Consider the following 5,264-nt stretch of genomic DNA (forward strand, 5'->3'; position numbering starts at 1 on the left):
GCAGCGACTACGGCCGGAGGACGAGCCGGAGGGGCGGAGAGGGGGAGAAGGTAGAAACGGAAGCCCTGCCACTATATCCGGTTGGTCTGGGCCGCGCTGGAGAGCCGGAAAGGGAACAGCCAATCCGAAGTGAGCGGCTGCCCAATCAGCGGGCAAGGGGGCGGGCCCCGGGCCAGCTCGTGACCTGGAGGCGGGCGGGCGAGCAGGGCGCCTGGGGCCAGGCAGGCGGAAGTGGCGGTCGCGTGGAAGTATCCTCGCCGCTGCGGCTGCAGGAGCTACGCTGTGGCGCCCTGGGCTTCAGGTGCGACGAGGAGGTGAGGGGAAGCTGGGTAGCTGCGGCTGGCCGCTACAAAAGCAAGCCACTTAGGCTTTTTGAACCTCAGTCCCCTGGTTTTTAAAGTGGGGAGAGCCCTGCACTGCCTCCCTCTTGGAATTATTGGAAGACTGATCCTCTTATGGACACGGACTGGGTTAATTTTTATTTTAAAAAAAATTTTTTTAACTCACTAAGCCTAAGGAATTTGCTCCTTTGGGGCTGGCTGATTTAAATATAATTGATTGAGATCCACTCTGAAGTTTCTCACCTGTAATCCCAGCTGAGCTGAGAGGAGTGCGAGTTCCACGCCTGTGTGACGGGGAGTTCAAGGCTGGCCTGGTCTACCTAGCGAGACCTGGTCACAAAAACAACAAAAACATTATTTTTACAAAAAAGCAGACACTGAAGAACTTTTTTTTTCTATTTGAGACAGGGTCTTGATAGGTAGCTCAGGCTGGCCGAAGAGACTGAGGCAAAGAAGAATGTATCTTCTTTGGCTAAGCACCTTTGAAAGCCAGTATTGTGTGCTGTTTAGAACTAGAGGTTTCTAGAAGTGGAAAATTCCATAGGGATCACCTGCTTCGCAGGAAACACCCTGGTGTACCAGGAAATTCAGTTACTCGGGGAATCAGTGGCCAAGAGAAAACCCGAATTTCTTGGGACTTCCTTGATAGTTCTGGTCACAGCCCCTTCTATGTACAAACCGTTCCCGGCAAAGGACGGCAGAAACTTTCTTCAAATACAGAGTTCTTCACTAGCTGGGCATGATGGCACTGGCCTATAATCTGAGCACTGGGGAGGCTGAGGCAGGAGGCTCACCATATGTTGGAGACCAGCCTGGGCTACATAGTGAGTTTAAAGCTTGCTTGAAGTACATAGCAAGATTTAAGTTCTTCAGTGTTTCTTTTAAATCAGGGAGATTTTAATAACATTGTTAATTTTGTCTACACCGTAGTACAAATAAAAATAATCCCAGTTAATCATGCTCATGTTGAGGAGGGTTTTGTTTTCTTCTTGAGAGGGTATGGGATGCTTATGCAGTAGCAACAGAATCTTTCTCCTTCATCACCTTAAAAAATAAAAAAAAAAAAACAAAAAACGCCGTGCCGGGTGGCACCAGTCTGTAGTCCCAGCCGCTTGGAGTTGAGCCGGAGTTTCTATCGCTTGAGGCCAGTTTGGGCAACCTAAAGGGACTATTTCAAGGGGGGAAAGAGGTAAAACCAGAACAAGGAGTATGGGGCTTGGAGGCCTTGGCTGTGGAGTAACAGAGTATCCTGGGTGTGCCTGGTAATCAGAGGCCACAGTAAACATAGATGTGCAGGAACTATTTGCCATGGAAGACAAGGAGTTTGAGAGTCCCACACCCACCTACCATCTCCCTGGTGCCAGCCAGCCTGAAGTGGAAGATGGGAGCTCACCACTGAAAGGGTTCCTGGAAGCTGTGCTGCTAAAGAAGGAGATCCTGCTTAATGGGGTTAGCCTGGTGGTAGGCTACATGATCAGCTCAGGGATTTTTGTCTCTCCCAGTGTGTTGCAGGAGGCTGTGACACACTGCCTTCTGTGGGTTATCATGGTCATGTGGGCCATTGGTGGACTCTTCTCCCTTGTGTATGCCCTTTGTCCTGTGGAGCTGGGGACCACCATCACCAAGTCAGGGGCCAGCTGTGCTTATATTCTAGAGACCTTTGGAGGCTTCATTGTCTTCACCCACCTATGGGCTCACTAGTAATTGTTGAGCCTACCAATCAGGCAGTCACCTTTATCGACCATGTCACCAGCCCTCCTTCCCCACTGTGAGCCCCTTGCTGCTGCTTGTGTATGTCTGCTGACGTTTGTGAACTATGCCTATGTCAGGTGGGGCACACGAGGACAAAACATGTTCCCTTATGCTGAGGTCCTAGTGCTCGTTGCCATCATTGTCATGGGCCTTGTTAAATTGTACCAGGGACACTCTCAGCACTTTCAAGATGCCTTTAAGGGTTCATTTTGGAATGTGGGAGACCTCTCTCTTGCACTGTCCTCTGCCCTCTTCTCATACTCAGGTTGGGACACCCTTAATTTTAGCAGAAGAAATAAAACCCAGAAAAAATTTGCCCTTGGCTAATGGGATCTCTATGCCAGTTGTGACACTGAGCTGAGTCCTGACCAACGCAACCTATTTATTACACAGTGTTGAGCGTTTGGGTCTTCCTGAACAGCGGTGCAGTTGCTGTGACATTTTCTGACCAGATGTTTGGCACGTTCAGCTGGATCATCCCCATTGCTGTTGCCCTGTCTTGCTTTGGGGGCCTTAATACATCTGTCTTTGCTTCTTCAAGATGTTCTTTGTGGGCCCCCTAGAGGGCGGTCTCCCAGACCTTCTGTCCATGATCCACACCAAGCGTTTTACTCTCATCCCTGCTTTATTGTTCAACTGCATTGTGACCCACATGTACCTCATTGTGGAGGGTGTTTTGCTGCTCACTAACTACTTCAGGTTCAGTTACTGGTCCTTTGTGGGCCTCTTTGTTGTCGGACAGCACTACCTTCAGTGGAAAGAACCTGAACAGTCCCAGGCTCTCAAGCTGAGCCTTTTTCTTCCCATCATGTTCTGCATATGCTCCGTGTCTTCAGAGATTGTGCCTCTCTTCAGAGATACCATCAGTTCCCTCACTAGTATTACAATTGCCCTCTCCGGGGTTCCTGTTCACTTCGTGGCTCTTCACCTGCCAGAGTCCTGCAGACCACTTTGTTCGGAAAGTCCTGGCTACTATCACAAGAGTCAGCCAACAGCTTTGCTTTTGCATCCTGACTAAGCTAGATGTAGCCAAAGAGAGAACGGTTGAGAGAAAACTGACTAGAGGCAAAAAGTGACATCCCCCAAGATTCAGAAGGCTGGCTACTTGTGGCCACTGCAAGCAAAGTCCAGATACCTGAATTAAAGGAGCTTGTGACACATTCGGTAAGGGTACTCAGGGTCAGTGCTCACTCATTGGTAAGCTATGAGAGGATACTCAGGGTTGGGGGCAGCCTGAAGGATGGAGGAGAAGTTAAGGAGCAGGGAAATGTTAGTTTTCCTTCTGATAGAGGTAATCTATCCAAACACTTGGTAAGTTGTACTCAGGGAAGAGGGAATGGTAGGCTGATGATGAAGGCTGGTGGAGGCAGCAGTTTGAAGTTTGAACCAGGGGTGTACACGGGCTACTTTTGGGGAAGTTTTCTTCTGATCAGGTCCAACCTCCTGACTTACAATGCTACTATTTCTTTCACTGGCTCAGAATTCTTCCCTGGAGAGAGGGTTGTGTGCCTTTGTTTTGGGGGAGGATGGACAGCAAAGCTTTATTTAACCAATAGGAGAACAGTGTTTTTCCCATGTCCTGAGTTCTATAAAAGGAATACCTGTCTTGGAACTTCAGCCTCCAACAGTATACACAATGGGAAGAAATCTTCAGGGTTTCAACAGTGCTCACCGAAGGTCCCTCTTGTCAAGGTTGACCTGTCATCTGCGGGGCCATATGCTTAGAGAGGCGCAGGATCTCACTGTGTACAGATTATCCATCTCTGGAGGATTATCCATCTTGTTGAGGTCCTGCCCCCTGCCTGACCGAATTTGCTTGGATCTTGTTTGTACTTGAAGTCTAGGAAAGAAGGAAATCTTCTGGCTCCGTAACAAGTGGGTCTTGGCCACGCAATTGCACCCTTTTTAGCTGGAATCCTGCTGCTTCAGTGGAGGCCTTGGTCCTGAGACAGGCTGGGAAAAACCTCACTGCTCCAGCTGAGAAGCAGCTCAGCAGCTAAGTGCACATGCTATGGCTGCCACCAAATTCAAACTCCTGTATTCCGTTATTTGTTTATCCAGGGACCAAGTCTGCAAAAGTGTTCATTTGATTACAGTACCCTATGTTTAAAAATTCTACCCAAAACTGTCTTTCTGCCTGCAGATATGATTCTGATAGCAGATTTTATGCTGAATTTCATACAGTCTTCCTCTGAGTCTTACCTGCAAAGGTGAACTTTGAGGATTTGTAAAAATCATGTACCTGTTATATCATTAGTAAATAGATCAACATGTTGCTAGCGCCTGACTCAGGCCCAACAAGGACAAATAAACAAATTTATGAGTCAGAAGTCTGGTGATACTATCTTGAAAGATAATCCTTTATTTTATTGAGACCTTAGGTCTTTGTTCTAGTTGATAGAATGTAAATCTCTGGGTTTCCGGTATGAACATTTAAAGTGCTGTAATGTTCTAAAATTCAGGTGGATCACTTGAAATTTATCAGCTGTCAGTGCGTTGAAGGATATCTTACTGACCCAAGTCATCAAATATTATTTGTTCTTCTCTGTAAGGGCCAGTGTGTGGGACTCCTGTGCAGACCCAAGCAAGCACACCTTGGTGCTGGAAGTAGTTTTTTTTTTTCCCTGAAAAACCCATGCCAGACCATGTCCTCTCCTCTGGCCTGGGTATCAGGCTTTCTTTACACTTCTAGCTACTCTTTTTTTTTTTTTTTGGTATCTGGAATCGAACTCACAATCTCAGGCTTGCCAGGCAAGTGCTTATGCCACTGAGCTATATCCCCGGCCCTCCTAGGTACTCCTAACTGCCTTGATATGAATTGTGGGAGTAGTATACCCCGCTTCTACTGGCCTTCTCTTGCCAGAGGCATGATGGAGCTGTAGTCTCAGGAAGAGCTTGTTACTTGTGAGACTTCTGTTTTTTCCCTGTGGACATCAGTGAAGACTCCAGGAGAAGGGCTGCTTCAGCCTCAATCTGGATGCTCAAGTGACTGTAAGAGTCGAAGCAACTACTTTGGTGCTCAAGCTGGACCACTAGGTCAGGCCAGAGCAAGTTTGGCCTACATGGATCTTTCCTTCACAGACAGGACGACCACATAACAGTTCAGCTGGGGCCCAAAAGAAACTGTTGGCTTAGCACACTCCGTGGACAACTTATCATTAGGTTTTAGAA

The 5,264-nt window shown here is 47.8% G+C and overlaps 1 pseudogene; it reads left to right on the forward strand.

The window, feature by feature from the left end:
* Positions 1-1,154: 1,154 nt before the first annotated feature.
* On the forward strand, positions 1,155-3,169 carry LOC102008087 (annotated as a pseudogene).
* The last annotated feature ends 2,095 nt before the right edge of the window (positions 3,170-5,264 follow it).

The sequence above is a fragment of the Chinchilla lanigera genome, unplaced genomic scaffold (assembly GCF_000276665.1).
Source record: "Chinchilla lanigera isolate Chin_1 unplaced genomic scaffold, ChiLan1.0 scaffold00071, whole genome shotgun sequence".
NCBI classification, from domain to species: Eukaryota; Metazoa; Chordata; class Mammalia; order Rodentia; family Chinchillidae; genus Chinchilla; species Chinchilla lanigera.